An 11,485-nucleotide genomic window follows, 5' to 3' on the forward strand; every position below is an offset into this window, starting at 1 on the left:
TGGAACCAGTCTGTTGTTCCATGTCCAGTTCTAATTGTTGCTTCCTGACCTGCATTACAGGGAGAGCCACCCACAATCTTTCTGATTGCTCTCAAATGAGGACAGCTTAACTGAGCCCAGTCAACCCACAAAACCATGAGAGATGACATGGATGTTACTGTTTTAAGCTACTAAGTTTTGCAGTGACTTACCGTACAGAGAAAGGTGACCAGAACAGCCTCCAATGGACACTGTGTCTCTTCCCTCTACCCCTCCCTGACTCTCACTTCTACTGAAAATCACTTAACACAATGCAATTTGGGGACAGGAATGAGGATAAGTGACATATGGACAGAAAAGTGATTCTATAAAAAAAATTTTCTCTAATTGTACTTAATATACTTTCTATTAAGAGCCAACATTACACCTCTACTTTCAACCTCATATTTCTGTTAACATTCATATTCGTATTTATAACTTTGTATCTCAAGCTGAGGAAAGGAATCAGAGAAACTGAATACTCTCTTCCCAAACTGATCTATAGATTCAATTTAACCTTAACTGATAATCCAGAAAATGTGTGTAGGAAGTAGTGGATTGACAGGAGTATTTTAAAGTTTATATGGAAATGCAAAGGCCGTGAAAAGCCAAGACAACGTTGAGGAATATCCATTTCAGAAGACTTACAGAGTATTATTTTAAAGCTATAGTGATTGAGACAGTGTAGTACCAGTGCAAGGATAGACAAATAGACCAATAAAACAGATAAAAGTGTTCAGAAATAGATCCATACATATATGAAAACTTGATTGAAGATAAAGTCACACTACACTGCAGTGGGTAAAGATGGTTTTTTCAATAAGTAGTGCTGGGTCAATTGGTTATCTACATGTGAACAAATGAATCTTGATCCATACTTTATACCATATCCAAACTTCCATTCCAACATTGAATAGAAGACCTAAATATTAAATGTAAAACAATAAAATTTCTAGAAATTAACAAAGAATATCTTTATGAACTCTGAGTAAAGAGTGACTTCTTACACAGGACAAAAACAAAACTAATCACAGAAATAAAATATTTACACATTAAACTTCATTAAAGATGCAGTGAAAAGGCAAACCAAAGAATGGCAAAAGATATTTGCAACATATATTTCTGTCAAATGATTCATATGCAAAATATAATAATTCTTGAAAATCATTAAGAACTGATGGACAAAATAATTTAAAAATGGGCAAAAGCATTATGACATTGTAATATAATAAGAAAAATATTTTTGGTCTCTGTCCCTGGTTTCTGGCACAAAACTCCTAAAAATTTAAGAAATCCCTGATAGGAGCATCTTATGTTTTTCATAATAAGCCCCTTCCCATCAAACTTTTATGCTAATGAAGTGACTCTTGGAGGACTGGGATTGGTTACCAGAAAACCAAACTATATGATTAGAAGGTTGAAGCATTTAGTTTTACCCTCAACCTCCCAGAAGGGGAAAAGGGGCTAGAGATTGTTATTGCTAATGGCTAGTTATTTATTCAATCATGCCTATGTAGTGGAGCCTCCATAAAAACCCTATGTGATGGTGTTCAGAGAGATTCTGGGCTGGTGAACACATGTAGGTGCCCCTTCCCACATTCGTTGCCCTGTATATCTTTTCCACTGTGGTTACTGAGTTGTATCCATTATAATAAACCAATAATATAAGTAAAGTGTCTCCCTGAGTTCTGTGAGCTGTTATAGCAAGTTATTGGACCTGAGGAGCAGTTTATGTTAACCCTCAATTTATAGCCAGTAAGTCAGTAGTACAGATAACCACCTGGGGTTTGCAACTGACATCTGAAGTGGGGGAATTCCTGGAGGACCGAACCCTTTATCTTTTGGAATCTGGCACTAACTCCAGGTAGATAGTGCCAGAATTAAATTATATCGTGGGACATTTGGTTGGTGTTTACAGAGAACAGCAAGATCACAATGTGTGAAAAACCCATAATTTCCTGCAAATCAAAACTACAACTAGATATCACCTCACACCAGCCAGAATGGCTATCATCAAAATATCCACAAAAAAATAAATGCTGGAGAGGATGTGGAGAGAAGGGAAACCTCCTACACTGTTGCTGGGAATGTAAATTGGTACAGCCACTGTGGAGAACTATATGGAGGTTCCTTAAAAAACTAAAAATAGAGCTACCATATGACCTTGCAATTCTACTCCTGGGCATATATCCAGAGGAAAAAAATTGAAAATAGACATGAACCCCAATGTTTATTGTATCACTGTTTATAATAGGCAAGACATGGAAGCAACCTAAATGTCCATCGACAGAGGAATGGATAAAGGAGATGTACATATGTACTATGGAATATTACTCAGCCATTAAAAAGAAATAATGCCACTTACAGCAACATGGATGGATTTCAAGAGTGTCATACTGAATGAAGTAAGTCAGACAGAGAAGGAGAAATATTGTATGGCATCCCTTGTAAATGGAATCTTAAAGGGAGTGATACAAATGAACTTAACTATAAAATAAAAAGATAGCAGCCATTCTGACGGGTGTGAAATGGTACCTCGTTGTGGTTTTGATTTGCATTTCTCTGATAATGAGTGATGTTGAGCATCTTTTCATGTGTTTGTTAGCCATCTGTATGTCTTTGGAGAAGTGTCTGTTTAGTTCTTTGGCCCACTTTTTGATTGGGTCATTTATTTTTCTGGAATTGAGCTGCAGGAGTGGCTTGTATATTTTTGAGATTAATTGTTTGTCTGTTGCTTCGTTTGCTATTATTTTCTCCCATTCCGAAGGCTGTCTTTTCACCTTGCTTATAGTTTCCTTTGTTTAGCAAAAGCTTTTAATTTTAATTAGGTCCCATTTGTTTATTTTTGCTTTTATTTCCAATATTCTGGGAGGTGGGTCAGAGAGGATCCTGCTGTGGTTTATGTCAGAGAGTGTTTTGCCTATGTTTTCCTCTAGGAGTTTTATAGTCTCTGGACTCTACGGGAGAGGGCGAGGGCGGGATGATATGAGAGAATGGCATGGAAGCATGTAAATTATCATATGTGAAATGAATCACCAGTCCAGTTCAATGCATGATACAAGGTGCTTGGGGCTGGTGCACTGGTATGACCCTGAGGGATGGGATGGGGAGGGAGGTGGAAGGGGGGTTCTGGAAGGGGAAAACATGTACACCCATGGTGGATTCATGTCAATGTATGGCAAAACAAATAAAAAATAAATAAATAGAAAAAAATAAAATAAAAAGAGACTCACAGACTTAGAAAATGAACTTATGGCTCCCAGGGGAAAAAGACAGAAAGTTTGGGGAGGTCATGTACACTCTGCTATATTTAAAATGGATAACCAAAAAGGACATATTGTGCAGCACATGGAACTCTACTCAATGTTGTGTGACAGCCTGGATGGGAGAGAGGTTTGGGGAAGGATGGATGCATGTATATGTATGGCTGAGTGCCTTCTCTGTTAACCTGAAACTATCACAACATTGTTAACCAGCTATACTTCAATATAAAATAAAAAGTTTATAAGAAAAAAAAAACCCATACATTTCATGTCAAAACTGTTTCTAGCAGAAAAACACTTTTCTTTTTCATTTTTGTTGTTGTTTAATATTCAATAGATACTTCACAAAAAATATTCAAATTGCTTATAAACAAGTGAACAGGTGCTCATCCTTACTAGTTCTCAGGGAGTGCAAATGAAAACTACACTAAGAAATCACTGCACACCCATCAGTAGTGTTAAAACAAAACAAAACAAAACATAATCTGATAGTACCAAGTGTTGGCAAGGTTGTAAAGTAACTGAAAATCTTGGCATAGCCATTTTGGAGAACTCTAGAAGTATCTACAGAAATTTAACCTTTTATAACTCTATGCCCCAGCAATTTTCCTTATAATTATATACTCAACAGAAATCACAACATGTAGAAAAATTATCTTAGCAGCTTAAAAAAAAATCCAAAAATGGAACAGATGTCCATAAACAAGTGAATGGATAAATAGATCATGGTATATTCTTATTTACAGACTCTTTTTAAAAATCAAACTGCATGAAGAAATGTTTCCTAAATATGTTCTATTATTTGTTTTCTAACAGCATATCAGTGAAAATGAAAAAGCTACAGCTATGGATACATTTCATATAATGTTGAATAAAATAAGGTAGTCACACATAGTATATACTATAGGAATCCATTTATATAAAGTTCAGAAACAGAAAAAACTAATCCATGTGCTACAAATCAAAACAGTGATGAGGTTTTCAGGGGGAGTGTGAGGGGTGCTTAATAATTTGGAAAAGTCTCAAAGAAGATTTCTCGTATATTACTATGGTTCTATTTCTTGGTCTGGACACTGGTTACGAGAGGTTTGTTCACTTTGTAAAAATTTACCAAGCTATACATTTAGGTTTGATTTGTTAAATTTTCTGCAATGTTTTACTTCAATAAGATGGTTAATGTTTTACTTCATTAAAAGTTTTAAAGTCATGGAGAAATGAGAGAAAGAAGAAAAGAGGAAGAGGTGGAGTTAAGAGAGAGAGAGAGACAAGAAAAAAGAAAAAGGAATAAAGAGAGGGAAGAAAGAGAAAGAGAGGACGAGAGGCGAGAGGAAGAGAAATGGAAGGAGGAAGGAAAGAAAGGAAGTGATTTCATAACTTATAAGAGCATTATCCTCATAGCTCAGTTGGTAAAGAATCTGCCTGCAATGCAGGAGACCCCAGTTCAATTACTGGGTTGGGAAGATCCCCTGGAGAAGGGAAAGTCTACCCAATCCAGTATTCTGGCCTGGAGAATTCCATAGGCTGTATAGTCCACGGGGTCGCAAAGAGTTGGACGCGACTGAATAACTTTCACTTCACTTCACCTCACTTCAAGAGCATCATAGCTTTGGGACAGTGTGAACCATCAATCTCCCAAATTGTTAGATAATTTCAGATTAGCAATGCCTGCAAAGACATAGCCCTTGTTTAGAAACAATTATAGAATCTTAGAAATTCGGAACTCGTGTGTGTGTGTGTGTGTGCTCAGTTGCTCAGTATGCTGTCTCCTGCATGGAAGGTGGATTCTTTACTGTTGAGCCACCAGGGAAGACCAATGAATTAAAATTATTCATTTACAACTGCTTGTGCTCAGTTGCACAGTCATGTCCAACTCTTAGCCCGCCAGGCTCCTCTGTCCATGGACTCTTCCAGGAAAGAATATTGCAGCATCTTGCCATTTCCTTCTCCAAGGGATCTTCCCAACACAGAGTTAGAAACCGTGTTGCCTGCATTGCAGGTGGATTCTTTACCTTTGCACCACCTGGCAAGTCCTTGGAACTCATAGGGGATCTAAATTACACTCTTACCTTCAAAATGCAAGATTGTGGCCACCTTTTGATGAGAAAAGAGAACCTGATTCAATTAATACTGGGAAAGAAATTGAGACTTTTTGGTCAAGTGTGGAGACCATAATTCTGTAAAGTAAACTTCATGTGTACTGAATAACTCATACAAGGTGATGGCACGCTTAGCAGAAAAGGTATGTTATCTAAATGGGAAGGAAATCCAAAAATGAGGGATATATGCAGACAGTAAAGAATCTTCCTGCAATGTGGGAGACCCAGGTTTGATCCCTGGGTTGGGAAGATCCCCTGGAGAAGGGAATGGCACCCTGCTCCAGTATTTTTGCCTGGAGAATTCCAGGAACAGAGGAGCCCGGCGGGCTACAGTTCATGGGGTTGCAGAGTCAGACACGACTGAGTGACTAACACTATTACTACACTATGCACACATATAGCTTATTCACTTTGCTGTACAGTAGAAACTAACACATTGCAAAGCAACTACACTCCAATAAAAGTTAAATAAAAAAGAAAAGATGTGTTTACTTAATGACTTTGTTTCCTTTTCTCCAAAACCTTTGACTTTATGTATGTTTTTAGAATGGCTTCATTTCATAGAAAATGTGCTGCAAGTCTCTATCGTGAACAGATGTTAAAGGGTGGGGGACTGGACCAAGGACAGAGCACTGCGAACTTCAGTTCTAAAAGACCAGCTACCTCAGCAATAAAGACACAGAAACCTCAGTTGCCCTTGGCTGTGGTTGCCTAGCATGGAAAGCCGCAGCAGCACGGCCCTAGTAACAGAAGGATCTCATACTGTTTCTCAAAATACATGTCACCCTCCCTGCATTTTGTGCGAAGCCTTTGATGTTGATTTGCAGATGGCTACCCTGGACTTTTCCTTTTGCTTATGCAAACAGAGCCAGGCAATTTGGTTTTTCTCGGCAAATACTGTCAGATGTTTCACATTTAGCAGCAAAAATTAAGTGAAGTTTTTCTTGCTCAAACTTCTCCTATTGATCATAAACTAAAACACCTACATACTCACACAAGATTATTGTGAGAAAGAAAAAAAATCTACAGAACCAGTATCTGAACAAGATATTCTCTAACAAACCAAACCCTGTGAAAGCATTTTTCCTGAGTCCACCTTTGTCATTTTTAAAAAATCATGTAGTCACCATATATATCCCAAATTCTGGCCTATTTTAAAAGGAGTCAAGTTAAGAAGTGTCTACTACATAAAAGCAAAATTATTCTTAAAATGTTTTAGCCAAAATGCTAAGATAATTATTGTCAGTGTTCAGATAAATTATTCCTTGAATTCAAAAGCTTTCAATAGTTTGAATATAATTTCTTATTAATTGGTTTGAATTTAAATATAACCCAAAGATCAACAGGAGTCACTTTGAGCTTTAAATTCTTGATAAGACTGGCTCAAAACCTATTCCACATCTTTTAAATAGGTTACCACAATCTGCACATTCAGAGTGTGAAAAAAAGGGAGAATGAAATGTTTTCTGTTCTCATGATTCCTTCTGACTTTGAGATTCTGCCTCCGTTAACCAGTTTATGAGTTTTTGTTTGCCATCCCACCTATAGACCCTGTTGCACAAAGCATTGTCTCCAACCTGAAACTGTATTTTCCTATGATTTAAGATAAAATATCTAGAAAGATAGATAGATTTATTGTTGTTGCTTATTCACTAAGTCGTGTCTGACTCTTTTATTATCCTATGCACTGTAGCCTGCTAGCGTTCTCTGTCTATGGGATTTTCCAGACAAGAATACTGGCATGGGTTGTCTTTCTTTCTCCAGGGGATCTTCCCAATTCAGGGATGGAACCCTGGTCTCCTGCATCTGCAGATAAATTCTTTACCACTGAGCCAACAGGGAAGCACAGATAGACAGACATATATAGCTACAAATGCAAATAAACTAGTAGCAACGTACCTTCTGGCTGTCCTGCCTCAGGCCAAGCTATTCTGAAAGACATTCCAGTTTCTGCATCTTGATCAATCTCCCTTCCATTGGCTCTCTTCTTCCAACCTCTTTAATTGCCCATTGAATTCCACATTCCAGTCACTTGATTACCAAGAGAATTTCTATTCTTTCCAGATCTTTCACAACATTCCACATCAGCAACACTGTCAAGGTGTTCAGCTCAACAATAGGACTCTACTTCATAGGAGCGCAAAGTTCAGCAGTTACTTTAGATTATTCTCTAACCAGATCTGCTTCTGAAATGGCAAGGTGTTAAAGAGGAGATATTCCCCCCTCTATTGTATGAAGTTCTGCACAGTTTAGTTTCTTTTTCTAACTTTCCAATCTCTACTTAATGTGTTCACTCTAAGCCTGAGGGGAGAGAAGGCATCATACATCCTTCTATCCTCTCCTCCTGGATCAGTGGCCTGCTAAAAGTACTTGGTAAAGAACACTCATGGTTCTCAATGGACCATCAGTTATCACCGAGTGGAGAAACAGAGTTGTGTTTGACTGGCATTCTTCAGCATCTGGCTCAGGGATTGGTATTTCAAAGGAAATGTCTTGAATTTGACTTTGAATGGTGATTTGTTCAAGATTACAATACATTAATTGTCACTAAGCTGTACAGCTCATGAAAGTGAGTTGTATAATAATACAACCAAAAAAATACCTCCAAGCAAGGAGGATGCTCTCCTTCACAGAATTCACTGGAGTTATCCAATGACCTAACTATGGCCCTTATTTCTAATTCCTAATAACACTCTTCAGTTTAACCTTTGACATCTATTTTCTCAGCTCTAGTATTTAATTGTAGATTTCTTTAACTGGTGGTGGCTAATAATCCCTATTGCTATTTGTCTAGTCATCCACAGGGTATACCTGCAGTGCGTGTGTGCATGCCAGCTAAGTCGCTTCAGTTGTGTCCGACTCTTTTGCAACCCTATGGACTGTAGCCCGCCAGGCTCCTCTGTCTATGGGATTCTCCAGCAAGAATATTGAAGTGAGTTGCCAAGTCCTCCTCCAGGGGATCTCCCTGACCCAGGGATCGAGCCCGCATCTCTAATGTCTCTAATGCTGAAGAATGCCAGTCAAACACAACTCTGTTTCTCTACTCGGTGATAACTGATGGTCCATTGAGAACCATGAGTGTTCAGGTCTATTGGCAGGCGGGCTCTTTACCACTAGCACCATCTGGGAAGCCCCACTGGGTATACCTGGTTGGAACCAAATTCACATCATTCTGGTTGTTCATCTCCTGTATCACACAAAACCAGTGACGCGATTCTGTTGAAGCCTTTCTACTTTGAGGTAATACAGTGAAGGACTTTGCCCTACTGAAGGAAACGTCTCCATTTGGATGTAATATAAAGTCTGTGGGTACATAACACATTCATTCATTCCTATTAAGGCATCTGTTGGAGATTTATGGCAATCTGTACAAACTGTAGATTTTCCATATGCTGATCACTGCCTCCACATAGACTATGATCCCTATAGTCTACCAGATGAAAGTGGGTTGACTTCACTGACGCCTTCCAAATTGTAATGAGACAATTGACTAGGTATAGAAGCATCCTTCATTACTTATCAAATGGAAGGCTTTTTGTGAGGTTGCTGTTGTTTAGTTGCTAAGTCATGTCCAACTCTTTTGTTACTCCATGGACTGTAGCCCTCCAGGCTCCTCTGTCCATGGGGTTTTCCAGGGCAAGAATACTGGTGTGGGTTGCCATTTTCTTCTCCAGGGGATCTTCCCGACCCAGGGATCCAACCCACATCTCCTGATTGGCAGGTGGATTCTTTACCACTGAACCACATCTCAGGTATTAAGGGCCAAAGGTGTGGGCTTTTCTGGAAAGTGGGGCATGTTTCCTTGCAGTATAGAGGGGATGAATTCATTCTCTGGCACTTTAACATCTGCTTCCTGGCCCAGAGACTGAGTATCTTTGATCCTGTCTAGTAGGGAAGGATTGACAGATCTTAGAAGAACTAAGCAGAATGACATTGTACACATACTCACCTAGGGAGAATACAGAACCTCAAATGGGCACTTTTGGACATCAACCTAGAAAATGCTTGTACTGCAAGAGCATTATCTAATAGTGAGCTGGTACAACTTCTTTGCACAGACCTTGTAAACTGATTGGCAGGATGTGTAACTATTAAATCAGGCCAGCCAATCATTTCATAGAAAATTGATTAGGAAAGCAATTCCAGAAGACTCTGGTCATGTTGACTTAAGAATCCACATTCTTTTCAGCTCTGTCTTCCTGTGCAATTTTTTAAAGATGATATTTAAAATCAGCAGAAGAGACCAACTCCCTTTTCACAGGTTTCATGAGCTCAGAACCTCAAAATACAAGAATAGCCAAAACGAGTTGCAGATAGTAAAGACAAAGGGAGGAGAAAGAAGAGAAAGCAAACAGGGAGTGAAGCAATGACTTATTGATCGATTTAAATAAGATGCCAGATGTTTGTTTTTCCTCTCTTATTATTAATATTAAAAGCAATCTTACAAGACAGACATTATGATTCTATTTTTAAGCAATAATTTAGGTGCAGAGATAGCAATAAACTGATCAAGGTCATATAGCCAGGAAATGATCAAGATGGGACTCCAAGCCAAATCTCACTATGGACTCTACACTCTTTCCACTACTCCATGATGTTCATGAAAGCAAAGAAGTACAAGAACAGTCTTTTATTGAGCCTCTATATATACAATCAGTAAAGAATCGCCTGCAATGAGGGAGACTTGGGTTCCATCCCTGGGTCAGGAAGATCCACCGAAGAAGGGAATGGCTATCCACTCCAGTATTCTTGCCTGGAGAATTCCAGGGACAGAGGAGCCTGGCGGGCTACAGTCCATGAAGTTGCAAAGAGTCAGACACGACTGAGCAACTAACAGTTTCACTTTCACTTTTATATACAGACAAAATGTTTTACACCAATTTTCCCCATTCCTCCCAGCAATCCCAACAAGTGTACTGTAATGATATCCATCTTACAGATGAAGATATGAAGGCTCAAAAAGTCTATAAAACTTCACCTAACTTGCAGAGTTAGTAAAAACTGCAATAGCTTCATTAACCAAATTCTGGTCCCTCAGAAATGGCATTCCACTCTGGTGGAGGGATCATGGAAGAGACTGAGACCAAACTCTGGTTCCAATGGATCCTTTACTTTCCAGAAATATTCAGATGATGCCTTCCCTCATGTTGCCCAGTCTTCAGTTTATATTCTATTTCTGGAGGACCCTCCAAGATGCTCCAGCAATTAAAGTGTCCTTGCCCTGCATCCCTTGACACAATCTCCAATTTGATGATCAGATAAAATACCAAGGGAAGCTGGACCAGAATTAGAGCTCTGTTCCTTGTATCAGCAGATCAACTAGCCTGCCTTCTCTCTCACTATTGGATTCTGCAGAATTTCAGCCTTAGGCACTAGCCAGTTCATTCAGTCTTATAAAGATCCCGGCTTTTCAATCTCAGTAACTTTCTCTTCTCTCATCTACCACCTGGGTGATATTCACCAGTGACTACCCAGCACAGACTTTCTCAAGATGTGTTTTACATCTCATCTATATACAAGTAGGAGTGCTGGTTAAAAATCCAGATTCTGTGATCTTATCCCAGATCTACTGAATCATCTCCAGGACTGGGGCTCAGAGACATGTGCATTTAACTATCTCTCCAGTTTATTCTCATTTTACTAAGTTTCAGAAACATGGATTTAGCAGAACTTGGTAAACTTTAGGATCTGCAGGCCAAGTTCAGCAGTATAAAAATCTTCCATACAGCCTTTGCAGACCAGGATCTTCATATAGGACATCAGATCTATCTCTTCTTGTCTAAGCTCTAATATCAGATTTTTTGTTGTTTGGTTGTTCAGTTGCTCAGTCATGTCCAACTCTTCATGAGTCCATAGACTGCAGCACACCAGGCTTCCCTGTCCTTCACCATCTCCCAGAGTTTGCTCAAACTCATGTCCATTGAGTCAATGATGCCATCTAACCATCTCATCCTCGGCCACCCTCTTCTCCTTTTGCCTTCAATATTTTCCAGCATCAGGGTCTTTTCCAATGAGTCAGCTATTCCCATCAGGTGGCCAAATTATTGGAACTTCAACTTCAGCATCAGTCTCTTCCAATGAATATTCAGGATTGATTACCTTTAGGAC

General features: G+C 39.0%; 1 long non-coding RNA gene across 1 annotated transcript in view; it reads right to left on the reverse strand.

The window, feature by feature from the left end:
* Positions 1–7,386, reverse strand: part of LOC145542740 (uncharacterized) — a 40,927-nt gene extending 33,541 nt beyond the window's left edge. Inside the window, exon 1 of the long non-coding RNA XR_014080101.1 lies at positions 7,277–7,386. This is a non-coding gene — a long non-coding RNA (uncharacterized LOC145542740). The remainder of the gene's footprint in view (positions 1–7,276) is intronic.
* Between the last annotated feature and the right edge of the window lie 4,099 nt (positions 7,387–11,485).

This window comes from Giraffa tippelskirchi, chromosome 1 (genome assembly GCF_054371585.1).
Source record: "Giraffa tippelskirchi isolate mGirTip1 chromosome 1, T2T-mGirTip1v1.2.pri, whole genome shotgun sequence".
Taxonomy (NCBI): domain Eukaryota; kingdom Metazoa; phylum Chordata; class Mammalia; order Artiodactyla; family Giraffidae; genus Giraffa; species Giraffa tippelskirchi.